This window comes from Lynx rufus, unplaced genomic scaffold, assembly GCF_022079265.1.
Source record: "Lynx rufus isolate CCGP_SWC_20201006 ecotype Redwood Valley unplaced genomic scaffold, mLynRuf1.p SCAF_2, whole genome shotgun sequence".
In the NCBI taxonomy this organism is placed as follows: Eukaryota; Metazoa; Chordata; class Mammalia; order Carnivora; family Felidae; genus Lynx; species Lynx rufus.
In genome coordinates, this window is record NW_025814834.1 from 143780284 (window position 1) to 143802129 (window position 21846).

A 21846-nucleotide genomic window follows, 5' to 3' on the forward strand; every position below is an offset into this window, starting at 1 on the left:
GACAATATATATAAACCACTTGGCATTAGATGGAATGGATTCCAAGCTCTGTCTCACCATTTTTCAGTTTGTATAAATAGGGGCAAGTTACTTGGTATTTACTAAGTCTCAGTTTTTTCATATGCAAGGGGGTTATAAATACCTGCCTGATGAGCATACTATGAAGATTAAGAGAGATAATGTATGTATAGCCCTTGCCAATACTCATACACAGAGTGCTCAACCGTGTGTTAGCTTATTTTTAAAATAGTATGCCGCATTTATTTTTATATACTTTTTTAGGTAAAATTCACATTAATTGAAATGTTAACCACACACTTTTTTTTTGACAAAACGAACACACTTGTGTAACTCACACCCTTTCAAGATTTAGACCATTTTTATCACCCAGAAATTTCTCTCCTGTACCTTCCCAATAAATTCCCTGTCAGAGGCAACCAGTTCTGTTTTTTTCCACCACAGATTAGTTTTGCCTGTTTTGGAACTTCAAATAAATAAAATCATACAGTAAGCACTCTTTTGTGTCATTTATTTATTTTTTAGTAGGTAATATATTCACATGGTTAGAAATTGAAAAGGTACAAAAGGGCAGGCGGTCAAAAGTCTCCTATCTACTCCTGTCTACCAGTCACCCTATTTTCCTCTCTTGAAGCAGCAAGTGTTATTAGTTCCATGTGGGCCCATCCTGTAGCCATTATTAATACAGTGGTTTTTACAAGGTGATTTGAGAACTCTGTTTTAAAGTTTGCCCAAAGAATCTTGTAACAGCCCAGTTAAAACAATATGAAATCAGTTTTACAAATAACTGGAGTTATTTTTAGATTCTGATTACAAATGTCAAATTGTGACATTTTGTACATGACTTAGGTAATCTTTAAACCACATCTAGTTCAAATTCTAACATTCTATGATTTTCAGTCATTGATTAAACAGATACATATTGACAAATATGGAAATACAACTATGAATCAAAGAAAACCAAGCTCCTGGACTTATGGATGTAATAATCCAGTTGAGGAGGGAATAAAAATTCAACAAAATAATCATACAACTACAGTTTCAGTGCAGTATGATAGGAAGGGACCAAGGTGAGGAGGTCCAAGGGTGCTCCTCAGAGGTACAGACAAGAGCCGACTGAGGTAAGAGGTTTGAGAGTTGGAAAAGATTTCTAAGCATTGAGCAAAGCATATGCAAAAGCTCTGTCAAGAGAGGAAGATTTGAAGGATTGGAAAAGGCCAGTGTGGCTGGAAAAGAGACAGCAGGATGGAGGAGACGGGTAGTCTAAACAGTGAGAAGAGATGGAGAGAAGAGGTGGGCCAGACATCTGACCATATTGGGCTTGGTTAGCTGAGGGTTTTTGTCCAAGAGAATGGAAAGCTATTAAAGTGGTTTACCTGGGAAGTGACTTGGTCACATAGCCTTTTGTGCGGAGAAGACATGAGAGAGGAACTAAGGGGCATGTGGGTAAGCCATTTAGAAGACTAGGTCAGGCACCCCTCCACCCCCATACAGGTGGACTAGGGTGGTGATGGAAGAGATAGAAGAGAACAGATCCAAAGAAAATTTCAAAGGTGAAATCAACAGGATTTGCTGATAGATATAATATAGGAGGGAAAGGTAGATTTTTCAAGATGTCTGTTAGCTTTCTTATACAAAATGGATTCAGTTGCAATAAAATTGTCAATTGAAATTAACTTTAAATAATGGCATGACCTAAAAGTTATGAAAAAATGTGCCTCATAAAATTTCAAGGTTTCAAAGTTTTTAGCTGGATGGAGGGCATGGCTCTACTTCCTATTTTTTAGTGTTTCCTAAGCCTGTTTAAAAAAAAAAGTGGAGCGTTTTTCTTTTTATGAAATGCTTACTACAGGGAAACCCTTTCTGGAAACCGTAAATTTGCGTCAGAAAATAACCAGGGACTATCTAATTTCTAGGCAAACAATTTTGGATTTTTTTTTGTGCTGATACTTACTCCCATTTTGTAACTTCTAAATGTATAATGAAGGCAATTTGTATTACCTTTATTATTTTTCTTGCCCGTTTTTCCCGGGGTTAGACCGGAATTAGTAGACAGTTTCTGTCCCAAACTAAGTACGTACTTCTAAGAATTTCTTCGTTGATACTGGATGGTTGCCTGGCTGGACTGCATGTATTTGTGCCCAGGTTCTGCCCCCTGCGGGACTCTGCATAAACCCAGTTTGTCGAGATGACTGATGGTAGATGGATTTGCAATCATAAGTGCTATTTGCACACTGATTATTGTTTTTCAGAGTGACCTAAGTCACCTCTCGGGGAGCCGGGACGGCCTCTCGAAGCCTGCGCGTCTGCGTCGCGTGCCCGCGGCCTAGGAGGAGCGTGGGCGATGCGGTAGAGCAAAGCCTGCAGCTCCAAGCTTGGGGTCTTCTCGGGCCCCCGAGGGGGTGTGTCATGTGCTGCTCTTACAGGCAAGGGGCGGTTCAGGAGACTGGGGAAGTCTGCAATTTGTAAGGCTGAGGGCTGGCGCTTTGAAAGAGAGGCGGAGGAGGGAGAGGGATTTCCCCGCCCCCGTTCCCCACGGCCCAATCCCTTCGGTTTCTCTTTTTCTCGACCGGCTGCCCGGCCCCTAACCTGCTCGAACCCATTATGCGGTAGAGGCTGCCGGTCTCTTTAAGGCTCTGCCGCGCCTGCGCCTTGGGCTTTCCTGACGCGGCCGGCCAGACCCTGGAGTAGCCTGCGGGCGGGCAGGGTTGGGGTCGGGTAGTAGTTAAGGCAGTGGAGGTGCCCAGAGGGGTGGTTGAGGGTTGGAGGCGGCTCTGAGCTCGTCAGTGAGCTCGGCGCTTGAGAACGGGCGGGGAAGGCGGCCCAAGGAGTCGAAGCCGGGGCCGAGGCGCTGAGACGCGGCGGCGAGGCTGCCGGCTGGATGGGAAGTTAATGTTTACGGCGGAGTCCACCCAACGTTTCCAAGGTGAGGGGCGCCGCGCCAGGCCGGGCGGGCCGGGAGGCCGGATGGGCCGCGAGCCCGGGTTCCGCGGGGCGCACAGCGGGGCCGAGGCGCGGCGAGTGGGGGCCGCCACCAAACTTGCGGCGCGAGCGGGGCGGGCGCGCCCGGCCCCGCCAGGGCCTAAGTTCCCTGAGGCCGCGGCGGCCCGGGACCGTCCTCCCGTGGGCTCTGAGGAGAAAACTCGCTAGCTGGTCTCCCAGTGGAGTCCCAGGGAGGTGGAGGGAACGGGGAGCTTCGGGGGCGCTTTCTCTCAAATCCTGTGTGGGATACTGACGTTTCATGCCCGCCCTCGAGGCCAGAAGTCCGTTCTCTCCGGGTGCCCCGATGGAGTGAGACCACCTGCGCCCTTACTTGCAAAGTTGGCGTCTTCATTTGTCCTCCGGGATTCTGCGCAAGGCAGAGTCGCCAGGCAAGTGATGGGCAAGCCAGGTGTGCTAGGTGACTCCCTGGGGTATCCTTGGACAGCGTTAGTAGCCATCCCTGAATCACCTTATGACTAGCGGGGCAAGCCTCAAATTAACCGCAGAATTTCCGGTAGATGGAATTGTGGTGTTCGTGTTTGTTTTAGAATTGCCGTGATTTCTTTGTGTCTGTTTCTTTGGGCGTTTTAGATCAAGTCATTTGTCATCCTTTTCCCGAAGAGTTGAACCAAAACTTTTGGGATGGTTCCTTTGCTTTCCTCCTATCCGTTGTTGTTAGAGGTGATTTTGAAAAGCAGTATTTTCTTGCAAAGATATCTTTTCTTTGGGTTGCAGTGTAGTATAATAAACCCCTTTCTTTGCTGAAAGAAAGAAATCCAGTGTTCTTTGAAGACCAAGTAAAACTATCTGTTGGTGGTTTTTGCCTTTGTTCTGGGCTGATAATGTGTTAATAGCTTTTTTTTTTTTTTTTTTTTTTTAAGTAACCTGTCTTGAATTTACCTGAAGCTTCTTGTCTATTCTAAAATGCTAGCCTTAAGGTCTCTGACAACTGTGTGTCAAGGAAACTTAGAAAGCTTATTAAAGTATACTATGCAGAAAAAGTGCACAATCCTAAGTGGGTAGGTAAAGGATTTTTACTAAGTATACCACCACAGATCAAGAAACAGAACATTACTAAGTTGGGGTTTATACCTAGGAGTGGAATTGTTGGTTTGTGAGGTATGTGGATGATAAACTCAAGTATTAGATACTGTTGAACATTTTCGCAAAGTGGTTGTGCTAATTAGAGAATTTTAATCCAGTTACCCCACATCCTTGTTGGTGCTTGTCAGTTTGAAACCTTTGTGCTATTCTGATAGATGTGCAGTAATATATTAGTGTGGTTTTAGTTTGCATTTTCTTGATGATTGTGGTTTTATCTTTTATTGGCTATTTATAGGTCTTTTGTAAAATGCCTGAGTCTTATTTTTTTAATTTATAATATTTTGGATATGAGTCCTTTCTGGGAGGTTCACACACACCCTGTCTATAAATTATACATAATTTATCTTATTTCCATTCTGTCTTTTCACTCTTTTAATGGTGTTTTTTTGGTGGATGGACATTCTTAATTTTAATGAAGTATATTTACTATTTTCCTTTATGATTACTGCTTTCTGTCTCCTATTTAAGAAATCTTGCTTAGCCTAAGAATATGTAGATGTTTTCCTGTGTTACCTTACAAAATTTTTGTTTTGTTTTAATTTTCACATTTAAAGTGTACAATTTATAGTAAGTTTTCCATGGATTATAGGGGGTCAAAATTCACTTTTTACCAGGTGGGTATCTTTTTGACCCAGCATTGTTTATTGAAAATAACCATACTTGTCCCTCTGCACTGGTGGCACTTTTTCACAAATCAGGTGACTGTTTAAGTGTGGATCTGTTTCTGGATATTCTGTTTTATTGGTCTATTTGTTATCCTTGCACCAATATTCCTGTATTAATGTAATTGTATAATCCTTGATGTGTGATAGTGTAAGGCCTCCAGCTTTGTTCCTTAATAATGGACAGTTTTGGCTCTTTGCATTTCCATATAAATTTCAGAATCTTCTTGTCAATTTCAACAAATTTTGGAAATTGGAATTGAATCTATCAATTTGGAGAGTACTGACATCTTAATATCGAGTTTTCCAATTTATGAACATAGTATATATCTCTATGTAGGTCTTTTAAAATTTCAGTAATGTTTTGTAGTTTTCTGTGTAAAAGTCTTGCACATCTTTTATTGTTTAATCTTAGGTATTTGAAATTTTTGACATTATTGCAAGTGATATTTTAAAATACTTGTGGCCAGTATGTAGAAGTACAGCTGATATGGGGCACCTGGGTGGCTCAATTGGTTGAGCGTCCGACTTTGGCTCAGGTCATGATTTCACACTTTGTGGGTTCGAGCCCTGTGTCAGGCTCTGCACTGACCAGATTAGAGCCTGGAGCCTGCTTCAGATTCTATGCCTCTCTCCCTCTCCCCCGACTCCCCCTCTGCCCCTCCCCTGCTTGTGCTGTCTCTCTCTCTCATAAATAAATAAACTTAAAAAAAAAAAAGTACAGCTGATCTAAGTCTTTAATCTTCATTTTCGACCTAATCTAAACTACACCTTGTATGTTCTAGTTTTCCAAGCTGGTTTGTTTGTTATTTCTTTTTTCATTTCTTTCTTTCTTTCTTTTTTTTCCTTTGGTGTAGTGTCCAGGACCAATTAAAGAGTTCTAGAGTGTTGAGTATATTGACAATCACTGTGTTAGGACTTTGGGGATACAAAGCTGATTAAGATGCTTCCCCTGCCTTTAGGGGTTTAGAATCTAGGAGGGTAAGTAGAAATTCAAGAAGAGACCTTTATCCTCCACTATAAGTGCTATTATGAAAATTGGTTTGGCAGCATGCAAAAAGGACATATAAATTCAACTGGGTAGGGGTGAGAGTGGGGGAGGTAATATGCCTGGCTGGCACTGTTCTGAGTGCTGAGCAAAGGAATTGGGCTGTGGGTAGATAGGGGCGCTATTCACAATACATGCTTTTCTGCTTAATTCCTTGGCTTTCAGCCTTAGCTTCATTCTACTTTTTTGAGTCTGGAGTCTCTCCAAGTCACTGTTTTTAGGGAATAAATTTATGAGAGGACGTAAATGAAGAGAAACTAAAAGGCCTATATATTGCAGCGTTTAAATTACTAACCTGCTCTTCAGCCCCATACCTTTCCCATCCTGACTATATACTGTCTGGAGACTTCCAAGTCCTGAGCCTTCCTGGGGTTCTGTGAGTGAGGCAAATAAGCTTTTTCCCCCCCTTTTTCTTTCTTCTTCTTCTTCTTTTTTTAAGTTTATTTATTGATTTTGAGGGAGAGTGAGCTGGCACACACGTGAGAGGGAGAGAGAATCCCAAGCAGGCTCCGTGCTGACATCATGACCTGAACTGAAATCCAGACTCAGATGCTTAACCGACTAAGCCACCCAGGTGCCCTGTAGATCAGCTTCTTGACCGTATTCCCTTATGCAGGCCTGTAGGTTTGGCTTCCTGTCCTCTACCCAATTATGTATTCCTCCATCTCTTTCTTGTTATGTGTTGCGGTATCTGAGAATGTTAAAGATAGCCTCTTTAAGCTTTCTTTTCCTTGTGTAGTTTGTTTCCTCTAAGTTACTTTTTTTTCTGTAATTGAGGCCCTCCTCAGAGTTTTGATAATCCTTGGTTTTTTCATGATTGAGAGTGGGGACTAAAAGCTGATTGGAAGCCCTGAGCTTGTAGGTGGGGCTTATTGACTTCCAGTTTTACTCTATAATCTCCTGCATGGAATAGTGGTTCTCAATTTTGGTTGCACTGTAGAATCACGTGGAGAGCTTAAAAAAAATAGAGACACACTGCTAGACTAAATACAACAGAATCTTTGAGGGTAGGACCCAGGTAGCAATATTTTTTAAACAGATATGATTGCCTACAGTAAAACACACACATTTTAAGTAAATAGTTTGATTTTGCCATGTATACACCCATGTAACTAATAGGATACAGAGCATTGTGAAAACCCTGTAAAATTCCTTAGTATATCTTTGTTCTCTCTTCCCCACTCCCTGCCCAGAGGCAACTGCTATTCTGATTTCTATCCTTATAGATTAACATCGGTATTTTCTGAAGTTGTCCAGGTGATTCCCCTATGTGGTCAAGATTGAAACCCTTGGTTCACTTGGACTGTTTGAAGCTAGCTACTCCAGGGTTTCTGTCTTTCCTTTTGGTCTGGCCACATTGCCCAGAGAGTATCTTCCAGTTTTGTGCTTGGAGGGTAGAGGTTTGGTAGCTAGTGATCTGGGAATTCAAGAAACACGGCTGGAGAATGAGTCATAGAACATTCAGTATATAAGGTCACATGATTTGCTTCTTTTTGTTGGGATACTTATGTCCTCTACCTTTTATGGTTTGCTCTCTTGAGAGAATAAATCTCCAGTCAGCTGCTGCATTGAGTATGGGCTACTCAGCAGCTTGGAGAAGGAATGGGGTCTAGGTTTCTAACTGTTCACAGCTTTCACCTGATCGTTTCTTATTTGGGTCTCCCTTGTTCCTCTTTGTTCTGGCAGTTCCTAAGCCTTTTGAGGATTGTGTAGTATAAATTGGGTTTGTTCTAAATTGCCAGCACTGCTGGCTTGTAATTTGGCTGTCTTTGACAAAGTCAATTACCCACTCATTCATCTTCTTTCCAGCCTCCAAAATTTTATTGCTGTTGTCTCTTTTTCCATTCTCCCTGTCCTTATGGTTTATGAGCTAAAAATAGAACACAACAACATCTTTTTCCTTGTTTTAGTAGAGTTTTATGAGGGAGGAAAATTAGATGTGTGTGTTCTATCTGCCAACTTAACCTTAATCATCTGCTTTCATTATAAAAATGTGTTGCCATCTGCCCTTCACTGTTGTCTGCTCCTTGAAGGATTATAGCTTTTAAATTTCTTTACTGTTACCTAGAGTGTCGGGAGGGACAAAATATTGGGTCCCAAATATATTGGGACCTTTCTCTAGAAATCCCCAAATTCTTTTGAGAAGTACTTGTCCCAGAATCATACATTCTCAGGATTGGGAATGGATTTAAAGGTAAGCCAAATGGTGATCTCTCTGATGATTTATAAAAGTGGGAAACTCATGGGAAAGAGGGGATTAGTGACTAGAGAAAACAGATTGAGCTATGTATCTCTGCAAGGGGTCTGAAAATCCATATAGACCTTAAACATTTAATAGTGAATGAATAAATAATCTTGCATATTTGTAACATAAAAGTTATTAAAAAGTCATGGTGGTTTTGTCATTTCAATCCATAATATTTCAATCCAACTGTGGTCATGGGAGAAGAATTTTTAATTTTGAAGAAGGATTCCATACCATAAAAAATTGGAAACTATTACTAAGGTTGTAGAGATCTTAGTTTATAGTTAACATAAACTGATAATTAGCTAAAACCACCCACTGAAAGTTTTATGTTAAGCTTCTCTAATAGTTTTGTGATTCTTTGCACTCTTTGTTAAAATTTTTTAAAATGTTTTTTTAATTTTTGAGAGAGAGAGGAACAGTGTAAATAGGTGAGGGGCAGAGAGGGGGGAGACACAGAATCTGAAGCAGGCTCCAGGCTCTGAGCTTCAGCGCAGAGCCTGGCGCAGGGCTCGTACTCACAGACTGTGAGATCATGACCTGAGCTGAAGTCAGACGCCCAACCGACTGAGCCACCCAGGCGTCCCTATTTATTTTTTTTAAAACACTAAGTCAGTAGGTTTCCAAATGGTGGTCTTTAAGACAGAGTTTTTGGGGTGCCTGGGTGGCTCAGTCGGGCGTCCGACTTCGGCTCAGGTCATGGTCTTACGGTTCAAGCCCCGCGTTGGGCTCTGGGCTGACAGCTCAGAGCCTGGAGCCTGTTTCAGATTCTGTGTCTCCCTGTCTCTCTGCCTCTCCCCTGTTCACGCTCTGTCTCTGTCTCAAGAATAAATAACCATTAAAAAAAAAAAGTTTTTAACAAAAAGTTCGCAATGAAATCATTTGTTTTCTCTTAGGCCAAGTGTATACAATTTAAAGTTTGTTTTTTTTTAAAATTTTTTTTTTCAACGTTTATTTATTTTTGGGACAGAGAGAGACAGAGCATGAACGGGGGAGGGGCAGAGAGAGAGGGAGACACAGAATCAGAAACAGGCTCCAGGCTCTGAGCCATCAGCCCAGAGCCCGACGCGGGGCTCGAACTCACGGACCGCGAGATCGTGACCTGGCTGAAGTCGGACGCTTAACCGACTGCGCCACCCAGGCGCCCCTAAAGTTTTTACCTTTAAGTTATGTCCATCTTTTTCTGTGCTAAAATGCCCTTTTGGAAACATGTAGGTTAATTAGTGTTTTGTGGATAGAACCCCTTGACTGTTGCTCATTATTTCAAATGGCCTGGTGTGTTTGTTGCTATTTCCACCTTTTTTTTTTTTTTTAAATGATATCTGTACTTATAGAGAGCTTTCCCTGCCTATGCTGTTTGAAGTTTATCCTTTAAGTGGCCAAAGATAATGTGGGTTTAGTGCTTGTTAATTGTTCTTTGTACTAATCCACCCCTCACAATTATACTCTGAAAAGTGTTCCATAAAGCTGGTCAGACTGGCTATCTGGGTCTTCATTGTTGGTTGTTCTTTTCAGTGTCCTGTGAGTTGATGATTAGGGCTCTCTCTGTGAGGAACTGCTGGTTCCTGTGTTGTTGGAAGGGACCTTGATGAGAGAGAGGAACAGAACTGGCTGTGTTATTGATCATTGCTCTTGTTTTTCGTAGGAAAGAGCTTGCTTCTGATTCTGTGTCTCCCGATCTCTCCGCCCCTCCCCCACTTGTGCTCTGCCTCTCTCTGTCTCTCAAAAATAAATGTAAAAAAAAAAATTTAAAAAAAGGTAATTAAGTGATTAACTTGTCTTAAATCTTGAGGCTTTTTATAACTAGTAAGGGAAAATGCTGAGTGAAGTAAGTTTTAAATTTCAATATTGCTTTAAAAGTTTAATATTGCTTTAAAAGTTTGTGAGGTAAATTTATTTACAGTGAAACACATAGAACTTAACTATACATTTGAGTTTTGATAAATGTATATGCCTTTGTGAATCTCTTTACCTCTCCCCCCAATAATCCTTCATGGTTCTTTTAGTCAGACCCTGGTGTTATCTTTTACCACAAATTAGGTTTTCTGTTCTTGAACTTCTTATAAAAATTGAATAATTAGTGTATTCTTCTCTGTCTGGCTTCTTTTGTTCACCATAATGTTTTTGAAATTAAGCCATGTTGTTGCTCACATCAGTAGTTCTTTTTAATTGGTGGGCAGTAATCCATTGTATAGCTATAATACAGTTTATCCATTTCCCCATTTGGTTATTATGAATAAAGCTGTTATGAACACTTGACTACTGGTCTCTTTAGAGACATACATTTTCATTTCTATTGGATAAATAACTAGAGGTGGAATTACTGGGTCAGCGGATAGATGCATATTTAGCTTTAGAAGACAGTTACAAACAATTTTTCCCAAGTGGTTATACCATTCCACATTTCAGCCAGCAATCTGTGAAGAGTCTAGTTAAATCAGAGCTGAGTTTCAGAAAGTTTATTCTGGTACAGTGGAGCACAAGACTTAAGATAGGGAAAACACACACTAAAGTAATAGAGTTGAAAATTGATGTACTCCTATTCCAAGGAATTAGACAGGGCGGGGGGGGGGGGCGGATCTTAAGGATTCTAGAGCTGTGGTATGTGGGGTGAAGATAAGGGAGGTGCCAGATGACCCCGATGTATCTGTCCTAGGCTTTTGGATATTGGTGTGGCAGTAATTAGAGGGAGCTGAAGAATAGATTTTGGAGAGAAAAGTACAGCCTTTTTGGAGGTTATTTACATGTTTCTATATCTGTTAAATATATATATATTTATTTAAAATGTATATAATGTATTTTTTATATATTATATAGGTTGAAATACCACATTTCTTTTGTTGTTTATTTATTTATTTTTTATTTTAAGTAATCTTTACACCCACTGTGGGGCTCAGATTCATAACCTTGAGATCAAGAGCTGCATGCTCTGCTGAATGAGCCAGCCAGGTGCCCTGAAATTTCATATTTCTTGATCCAGTAGTTGTACTTTATGGAATAACTCCTAGAGAACTACACAAATGTTTAGAGGTATTTTTGGCACCTGGTATAAAATAAAAAATTGAAAACAACCCAAGTAGGAGTACTTGGGTGGCTCAGTTGGTTAAGCATACAACTCTTGGTCTGGGCTTAGGTCATGATCTTGCCATTTGTGAGTTCACGCCCCTCCTTGGGCTCCGTGCTGACAGTGTGGACCCTGCTTGGGATTCTCTCTCTGTCTCTGTCTCTCGCTCACAAAAATAAATAAACTTAAGAAAAAAAAAAAAAAAGAAAACAACCCAAGTAGCCATCAGTAAAGGATTGCTAACTAAAATGTGGTACATTCTTATGATAGCATGATATACAGTTAAGGTAATATGGTGTGTGTATATACTGTATTTCCTATTGCTACTGTAATAAATTAACAGACTTAGCTTAAAAAAAAATTAAGTCTCTTACAGTTATGGGGGCCAGAGGTCTGATTCACAGGGCTAAAGTCAAGATATTGGCAGGGCTGTTCCCAAGGGTAGAATCTGTTTTCTTGCCTTTTCCAGCTGTTAGAGTTGCATTACTTATATTTGCATTGCATTCTGTGGATCTTTTCTTTCTTTCTTTCTTTCTTTCTTTCTTTCTTTCTTTCTTTCTTTCTTTCACATCCAAGTTAGTTAGCTTATAGTGCGACAATGATTTCAGGGGTAGATTCCTTAATGCTCCTTACCCATTTAGCCCATCCCCCCTCACACAACCCCTCCAGTAACCCTCTCTTTGTTCCCCATATTTAAGAGTCTCTTATGTTTTGGCCCCTCCCTGTTTTTATATTATTTTTGCACCTTCTTCCATCTTCTAAGCCAGCTGTTTAACATCTTCAGATGGGCCCAACCCAGCTAATCTGGATAACCTCCTCATCACAAAATCCTTAACTTAATCTGCCGAGCTTCTTTTGTCATTTAGAGTAACATTCAAGGGCGCCTGGGTGGCTCAGTTGGTTGAGCTTCCGACTTTGGCTCAGGTCATGATCTTGTGGTCTGTGGGTTCGAGCCCCGGGTTGGGCTCTGTGCTGACAGCTCAGAGCCTGGAGCCTGCTTCATACATGTGTCTCCCTCTCTCTCTTCCCCTCCCCTGTTCATGCTCTCTCTGTCAAAAATAAATAAACATTTAAAAAAATATTAAAAGGGGTGCCTGGGTGGCTCAGTTAAGCGTCCAACTTCGGCTCGGGTCATGATCTGGCTCGTGGTTCGTGAGTTCCAGCCCCACTTCAGGCTCTGTGCTGACAGCTCAGAGCCTGGAGCCTGCTTCAGATTCTGTGTCTAACTCTCTCTCTGCCCCTCTCCTACTCACGGTCTGTCTCTCAATAATAAATAAATGTTTAAAAAATAATAAAGTAATATTCATAGGGGTGTCTGGGTGGCTCAGTTGGTTAAGCATCCCACTTTGGCTCAGGTCATTATCTCAGGTTGGTGGGTTCAAACCCTGCATGGGGCTCTGTGCTGACAGCTCAGAGCCTGGAGCCTGCTTAAGATTCTGTGTCTCCCTCTCTCTCTGCCCCTCCCCTACTCGTGCTCTGTTTCTCTCTGTCTCAAAAATAAATAAACAAAAAATTTTTTTAAAGTGACATTCATATGCTTTGGGTATTATGATGAGGAGCTCTTTAGGAGGTTGTTAATCAAGTTACTAATAATGCTAACAAGGACAGGAGATCAAGGTACATTAAAAAAATTCTCAAAGAAATATGTATAGTATGCTCTAACTTTTGTTAAGTTAAAAATATACATACATACTCCTATGTTAGTATATGTATAGAAAAGAATTTTTTTTTTTTTTTTAAAGCAAGCATGAGCAGGGGAGAGGGAGAGAGGCAGTGGAGAGAGAGAGAATCTTAAGTAGGCTCCATGTTCAACATGGAACTCAATCCCATTACCCTGGGATCATGACCTGAGCTGAAATTGAGAGTTGGATGCGCAACTGACTAAGCCACCCAGGTGCCCCTAGAAAAGAAATCTTGATGGAGATAGACCATATTGCTAACAGAGGCTATCTTTGAGAGTAGGATTACAGAGTATTTAAACTTTCCATTTTTTTCTATGATATTTCAATTCGTAATTAACATGTATTTTCTAATCAGAAAAATCACAATAAGTAAAAGGATAGAGTATAATACTTGGTCATATATTGCAGAGAGATCAATAAACAGACTTTTGGTGAGCGACCTTGGTAAGTGTGGTTTCAGAAAAATGGTAGGGCAAAAGCCAGATTGTAGTGAGAAAGTGGAAGGTGAGGAAGGGAAGAATGAAAAGGTAAACATCTTTACAGTTGCTTAGCTATGAGAGGTGGCAGGATGCTGTGAGACCAGGGCTTTTCAGAGGGATAAATAAAATTCAGTGAGATTTTTAAATATGGCAGAGCAGCATGCTTGAAAGTTGAAAGCAGAAACTGGGAGGAAGAGAGAGATAACTTGAGTTCCAGGACAATTCGGAGTATGAGGCCTGAGGTTTTCTGACTTGATTAGACAGAACACCCACTTCCCTGTGGCAGATAAGACCTAGAGTGGTGTGGATATGCCTACTAGTTTGTAATATTTTAGTTTTCTTCAATATTATCAGATTAAAAAAACATCTCTTGCAATCATAAATGCTTCTTTGACATCTTCTGAGAGTCTGAGGTTATTGTGTAACTATGTAAATTTAGTCTTGGTAATGTATGTACCCACATTGTCTTGATTTGTCCTCCAAACTTCTGATTGTTTCTGTAGCCTAGCATATAAATTTCAGGGAATAAAACCTTAGTTTTCTAGGTGCAGCATTTTGGGGATTTTTTTATTTTATTGAAACTAATTGCATAAGAAAATCTTTATATAAGACTGTATCAATTTTCTTTTGACTCTAGAATGTTACACAGGAAAGCATTGGAGATAACATTCACTTCAACCTTTTTTCAAGTTCCTGACAAGGAAAAAGAGCTTAAATAACTTTTGAGGAGGCCACGTGTATCTTGTTGATAGAACATGGTACTTTTACCTTGCTGAGATGCTGAGGACCTTCTTAAAAATTATTATCCTAGGGGTGCCTGGGTGGCTCAGTCGGTTAAGCGGCCCACTTCAGCTCAGGTCATGATCTCGCGGTCCGTGAGTTCAAGCCCCGCATCGGGCTCTGTGCTGACAGCTCAGAGCCTGGAGCCTGTTTCAGATTCTGTGTCTCCCTCTCTCTCTGACCCTCCCCCATTCATGCTCTGTCTCAAAAATAAATAAACGTTAAAAAAAAAAAATTATTATCCCATTGACATTTGGTATATTTGTGCCAGGATTTCCTGATTTTTCATATGTATCCTTCTATCCAGTTTTGATTAACATACATTTCCTTCTCATAATTTGATCACTTTTTAAAAAAATTATTTTTTAATGTTTATTTATTTTTGAGAGAGCGTGAGCAGAAAGAGAGGGAGACACAGAATCCCAAGCAGGCTCCAGGCTCTGAGCTGTTAGCCCAGACCCCAACGTGGGGCTTGAACTCACAAACTGAGATCATGACCTGAGCTGAAGTCGGACACTCAACTGACTGAACCACCCAAGTGCCTTTTCTTTTCTTTTCTCTTTTCTTTTCTTTTCTTTTCTTTTCTTTTCTTTTCTTTTCTTTTCTTTTCTCTCTTTTCTCTTTTCTCTTTTCTTTTTTTTTCTTTTATTTAAGTGTATTCATTTATTTGACAGAGAGGGAGAGCATGAGCGGGGTAGGGATGGCAGAGAGAAAGAGAGAAAGAGAAAGAGAAAGAGAGAGAATCCTAAGCAGGCTCTGTGCCATTAGCTTGGAGCCAGACACAGGGCTTGAATTCACAGAATGTGATATCATGACCTGAGCCAAAACCAAGAATCTGACGTTTAACTGACTGAGCCACCCAGGTGCCCCACTTTTCCTCTGTTAGTATCATTGCAATTAAATTAACACAACTAGCATTAAAGTAGAAGTTTTAGGACTTTGCTATGATCTGTGCATTGTTTACCTATTTGGAGAATTATGTTGAAGATTCTAATTGCCATTTTAGGATTTTTCAGAACAGTGGTAATCGTTTTTATTTCATATTGGGTATGGAGTGACAGTGCTTAACACACTTCTTGACCCAGGGCTTGGTATATTGTGTATACTAAATAAAAAATTCATGTAATATGTGATATAGTTTAAGAGAGACTTGTTCTGATCAATGAAACCAGAAGCTGGTTCTTTGAAAGAATTAACAAAATTGATAAACCACTAGCCAGTTTGATCAAAAAGAAAAAGGAAAGGACCCAAATAGATAAAATCCAGAAGGAAAGAGGAGAGATCACAACCAACACAGCATAAATAAAAACAATAATAAGAGAATATTATGAGCAATTGTATGCCAATAAAATGGGCAATCTGAAAGAAATGGACAAATTCCTAGAAACATATACACTACCAAAACTGAAACAGCAAGAAATAGAAAATTTGAACAGACCCATAACCAGTAAGGAAATCAAATTAGTAATCAAAAATCTCCCAAAAAACGAGTCCAGGGCCAGATGGCTTTCCAGGGGAATTCTACCAAACATTTAAGGAAGAGTTGACATCTATGCTCTTGAAGCTTCTCAAAAAAATAGAAATGGAAGGAAAACTTCCAAACTCTTTCTGTGAAGCCAGCATTACCTTGATTCCAAAACCAGACAGAGATCCTACTGAAAAGGAGAACTATAGACCAATTTCCCTGATGAACACGGATGCAAAAATCCTCAACAAGATAGTAGCCAACTGGATCCAACAATACATTAAAAAAATTATTCACCACGTCCAAGTGGGATTTATACCTGGGATGCAGGGCTGGTTCAATATCTGCAAAACAATTAACACGATTCATCATATCAATAAAAGACAGGACAAGAACCATATGATCCTCTAAAAAGATACAGAGACAGCGTTTGACAAAATACAGCATCCTTTCTTGATAAAAACCCTCAAGAAAGTAGGGATAGAAAGAGCATACCTCGAGATCATAAGAGCCATATATGAACGACCCAAGGCCAATATCATCCTCAATGGGGAAAAACTGAGAGCTTTCCCCCTAAGGTCAGGAACAAGACAGGGATGTCCACTCTCGCCACTGTTATTCAACATAGTATTGGAAATCTTAGCCTCTGCAATCAGACAACACAAAGAAATAAAAGGCATCCAAATCGGCCAGGAGGAGGTCAGACTGTCACTCTTTGCAGATGACATGATACTCCATATGGAAAACCCTAAAGATTCCACCAAAAAACTGCTAGAACTGATTCATGAATTCAGCAAAGTTGCAGTATATAAAATCAATGCGCAGAAATTGGTTGCATTTCCATACACCAACAATGAAACAACAGAAAGAAAAATCAAGGAATCGATCCCATTTACACTTGCACCAAAAACCATAAAATACCTAGGAATAAATCTAACCAAAGAGGTGAAAAATCTATACACTGAAAACTATAGAAAGCTTATGAAAGACATTGAAGAAGACACAAGAAAATGGAAAAAGATTCCATGCTCCTGGATACGAAGAACAAATATTGTTAAAATGTTAATACTACCCAAAGCAATCTACATATTCAATGCAATCCCTATCAAAATAACACCAGCATTCTTCACAGAGCTAGAACAAATAATCCTAAAATTTGTATGGAATCAGAAGAGTCCCTGAATAGCCAAAGCAATCTTGAAAAAGAAAACCAAAGCAGGAGGCATCACAATCCTGGACTTCAAGCTATACTACAAAGTTGTAATCATCAAGACAGTATGGTACTGGCACAAGAACAGACACTCAGATCAATGGAACAGAACAGAGAACCCAGAAATGGACCCACAAACATATGACCAACTAATCTTTGACAAAGCAGGAAAGAATATCTAATGGAATAAAGACAGTCTCTTCAGCAAGTGGTGATGGGGAAACTGGACAGCGACATGTAGAAGAATGAACCTGGACCACTTTCTTACACCATACACAAAAATAAACTCAAAATGGGTGAAAGACCTGAATGTAAGACAGGAAGCCCTCAAACTCGAGGAGAAAGCAGGCAAAAACCTCTTTGATCTTGGCCACAGCAACTTCTTACTCAACATGTCGCCAGAGGCAATGGAAACAAAAGCAAAAATGAACTGTTGGGGCCTCATCAAAATAAAAAGCTTCTGCACAGCGAAGGAAACAATCAGTAAACTAAAAGGCAGTTGACAAAATGGGAGAAGATATTTGCAAACGACATAAAGATCAGATAAAGGTAGTATCCAAAATCTATAAATAACTTATTAAACTCAACACCCAAAAAACAAAGAATCCAGTGAAGAAATGGGCAAAAGACATGAATAGACACTTCTCCAAAGAAGACATCCAGATGGCCAACCGACACATGAAAAAAATACTCAACATCACTCATCATCAGGGAAATACAAAGCAAAACCACAATGAGATACCACCTCACACCTGCCAGAATGGCTAACATGAGCAATTCAGGCAACAACAGATGTTGGTGAGGATGCGGAGACAGAGGATCTCTTTTGCATTGTTGGGGGGAATGCAAGCTGGTGCAGCCACTCCACAGTATGGAGGTTCCTCAAAAGAAAACAAAAAAAATAGAACTACCCTATGGCCCAGCAATTGCACTACTAGGTATTTATCCAGGAGGTACAGGTGTGCTGTTTTGAAGGGACACGTGCACCCCAATGTGTATAGCAACACTATCAACAATAGTCAAAGTATGGAAAGAGCCCAAATGTCCATTGATGGATGAATGGATAAAGAAGATGTGGTCTATATCTATATCTATATACACAATGGAGTATTACTTGGCAATTAAAAAGAATGAAATCTTGCCATTTGCAACTATGTGGATGGAACTGGAGGGTATTATACTAAGCGAAATTAGAGAAAGACAAAAATCATATGACTTCACTCAAATGAGGACTTTAAGAGACAAAACAGGTGAACATAAGGGAAGGGAAATAAAATAATATAAAAACAGGGAGGGGGACAAAACAGAAGAGACTCATAAATATGGAGAACAAACTGAGGGTTACAGGAGGGGTTGTGGGAGGTGGGGATGGGCTAAATGGGTAAGGGGCACTAAGGAATCTAATCCTGAAATCATTGTTGCACTATATGTTAACTAATTTGGATGTAAGTTAAAATAAATAAATAAAATTAAGTAGTAACAAAAAAATGAATAAATGTTAAAAAAAATAATAAAAGTTAAAAAATCAGAAAAAAAAGAGAGAGACTTGTTCTGAATTTGTGCTTCTTCAGACTTTCTAGATTGAAACATAGGGAAGCCAGTATTTTAGTATATACTCTTGCTGCTGCCGGGAAAAAATTGTGTGTGTGGATATATCTTTTTTTTTTTTTTTTTTAAACAGTTTTGTGTTTGTATCAATGGAAGGTTGAGGTCAGGGAACAGACTTATTAGCTCCTTACCCATGAACTTCACCTCAGCTATAGCTGTTTTATGTGCAGCTCAAAGGATCAAATTTTAGTTAGCTAGTACTCTTAGCCAGTTATCCGTCCTTCCTTCCTTCCTTCCTTCCTTCCTTCCTTCCTTCCTTCCTTCCTTCCTTCCTTCCTTCCTGTGTCCCTTAGATAGCATTCTCTCCTCCCAGTTTTTTTTTTTTAGTGTTTATTTTTGAGACAGAGACGGAGCATGAGCGGGGGAGGGGCAGAGAGCGAGGGAGACATGGAATCTGAAGCAGGCTCCAGGCTCAGCCAGATGTGGGGTTTGAACTCACAAAGCTGTGAGATTATGACCTGAGCCGAAGTCAGATGCTTAACCAACTGAGCCACCCAGGTGTCCTCTCTCCTCCCAGTTTTAATATAAAAGTTTTTGTGGGGAAATTACATCAGTCTTGTGGTAATACAATAAAATGTTTTACAGAATTCAATACTTTCCCTTTCTGTAAAGGAAAACAACCTTGTTTTTGTTGAGGATCTAGTAAAATTCTATATTGCGGATAATTTCATTATAAGAATTGATGGCTGGAAAAAAATGTGGCATTATGTAGTAGAAAAAACAAGCATTTTGCTTTGTCATTTTCCTTTTTATTTAACATTTCTGAGTCTGTTTCCTTATCAGAAGGTATGTGTTTTCATATTTACTGTGCAAAGATGGTCATGAGGAATGGAAATAATAAATGTTAACTGCCTGGAGCAGTAGCTGGCATGGGTTTTAATGCTCAATATAAATAGCAGCTGTTATGATTCTGTGATTATGATATTAAAGGAAGACTAAAAAACAGGACACATAGAATTTATATGGAAGGTATTATTTAAGGAAGATGTGTCCGATAGCAAGATTGGTTTGTTTTTATTCAGGTTTGAATTATCAAAATGACTAAGTGGATTACCAAAACTTATCTATAAGATCCTTTTCTCATATGTTAATGTGATAAATGATAATATCTACCTCATAATTGTTTGGTGTATTGTATGTGCTTAGAAATATTGATTACCTTATTCTTTGGATGGTTTAGGTTGGCAGAGTAGCAAGAGAGATTCTCGGTTTGTATGTTATCTTTTATATATTCCTTACTGAAGTGTATAGCATTAAATAAGACTTGAATTTTTTAGAATGAACAAAACATTATTAAAATTTTAAAAATGTTTAGTTTTGAAAGAGGGATGGAACACAAGCATGGGTGGGGCAGAGAGAGAGAGACACAGAATCCAAAGCAGGCTCTGAGCTGTCGGAGCCCAATGTGGGGCTTGACCCACAAACCATGAGATCGTGACCTGAGCCAAGATTGGATGCTTAACTGACTGAGCTCCCAGGTGTCCCTAGAATGAACGAAACTTAATTCAGATCCATAGCTCATAGTGATTTTTGTTATTTGAGCAAGATAGCTTAAAGGGGCACTATTTGTTTCTTTTTGAGAAATAAGTTTAACCTAGCAATTAATATATGAATATATAGGGGCACCTGGGGATGGCTCAGTCAGTTACGCGTCTGGCTTTGGTTCAGGTCACGATCTCATGGTTCGTGGGTTTGAGCCATGTGTCAGGCTCTGTCTGGGCTGACAGCTCAGAACCTGCTTGGGATTCTCTCTCTCTCTTTTCCTCTGCCCCTCCCCCACTCAAATTCTGTCTTTTTCTCTCAAAAATGAATTAACGTTAAAAACATTAAAAAAAATGAATATATAAACCTGAAAAACATTTCAATACTGGGTAGTAGTTGAAATGGTCAGTTAAAATATTTTATTAAATTTTTGAATAAATTTGAACATCTGTAGCTCTTAGGTTTTAAATGCTAAATGAAAAAAAAAGGTAAATGAATGCTGATTCCTTAGGGTAATTGCATTCTATAGCTAGTACAGTTTTGGTACTTTTTTTCTAAGTTTATTATTTTGAGGGAGAGAGAGAGGGAGGGGCAGAAGAGAGAGGGATAGAGAGAGAGAATCCCAGGCAGGCTCTGTGCTGTCAGTGCAGAGCCAGATGGCGGGCTCCATCTCACAAACCATGTGATCATGACCTGAGCCAAAATGAAAGCCATACACTCATCCCACTGAGCCACCCAGGTGTCCCAGTTTTGGATGTTTATTTATTTATTTTTAATGTTTGTTTATTTTGAGAGAGGGTGTGTGGGTGCCAGGGCTTGGGGGAGGGGAAGAGAGAGTGAGAGAGGGAGAGAAAGAATCCTAACCAGGCACTGAACTATCAGTGCAGACCCCTCACCCCATGTAGTACTCCATCACATGAAATGTGAGATCATGACCTGAGCCCAAATCAAGAGTCAGATGCTTAACTGACTGAGCCACCCAATCACCCCTTGGATAACTTTATACAAACATTTAAAATGCTAAAACTGAGTTGTACTTCATTCACTTGAAATGTTTCAATCACCTAGCCTGTATATAACAGCAATACTCAGATATTTTGAATGGGTTGGAAAAATATGTGCATGTTTGTGGCTATATGTGTATGGTAACTTTACAGGTAGCTTAAGGTATTTCAGAGCTGTCTCAGTCTAGTAGAATTAAGGGAATTCAGTTAGCTGGAGAGCTGTGCATGTGATACCCTTTAGTAAAGTCCTTTAATAGTGACTATAAATACAGGTTTACAACTACTAAGCAATAAACTCATATCATTGGAACTTTAAATATAGAACATTAGCAAACTGACATTTTATATTTAGAAGATTTTTTGAAAAAAACTTAAGTCTGATAAACAGGTTAGTTGGAATTCAGTGCTTCTGGTAGCCTTGGTAAAATTCCATTTTCCTTTAGAATAGGCATGTGTTTGGGATGTGGTGGCCATTGGTTTCTATTTTCTGTTCACTTTCTTTGTTCCTTTTTCTTTAGAAACTATTGCTGTAGTTTATACAGTAGGAAGGTTTCCTTTTGTGCAATAATGTTAAACTCAGGAAAATATCAATTGTTGTCCAGATCTGTCATACAGATCTGTTCACAGAAAATATGAAAGTTTATAAAAAAAGGTTTTTGCTGATATTCTTGAAACTTTTTATACTAGTGTTACATGGATTAAAAAAAGATTATGTACAGTCTATAATAGGCTATTTATGAAGGAGGTAGGAATTTTCATGATATGTTGACAATTTCATTTTGAAATATTTCCATCTCAATGTTTCATTTTAGTTAAATTGGTAATCAGGTTGGTTTTGAGTGGGCCCTGTTCTGTCAAAATCCTCAGGATCATGGTTTTTTTTACTTTTATGTTCTACAGTTAGTTTAAGGTTACCTTCCTATCAGTGATTTATACTTGTCAGGGCGTTTTTGTTTTGAGGCCAAATGTTTAGTATCCCAGCTCCATCGTTTATTAGCTAATGGATCTTGGGC

The 21846-nt window shown here is 39.6% G+C and overlaps 1 protein-coding gene across 1 annotated transcript in view; it reads left to right on the plus strand.

Moving 5' to 3' along the window:
- Nucleotides 1-2742: 2742 nt before the first annotated feature.
- Nucleotides 2743-21846, plus strand: part of EVI5 (ecotropic viral integration site 5) — a 240691-nt gene continuing 221587 nt past the window's right edge. Inside the window, exon 1 of the mRNA XM_047086056.1 lies at nt 2743-2944. The gene's annotated coding sequence lies outside the window, so the exon portion shown is untranslated. The remainder of the gene's footprint in view (nt 2945-21846) is intronic.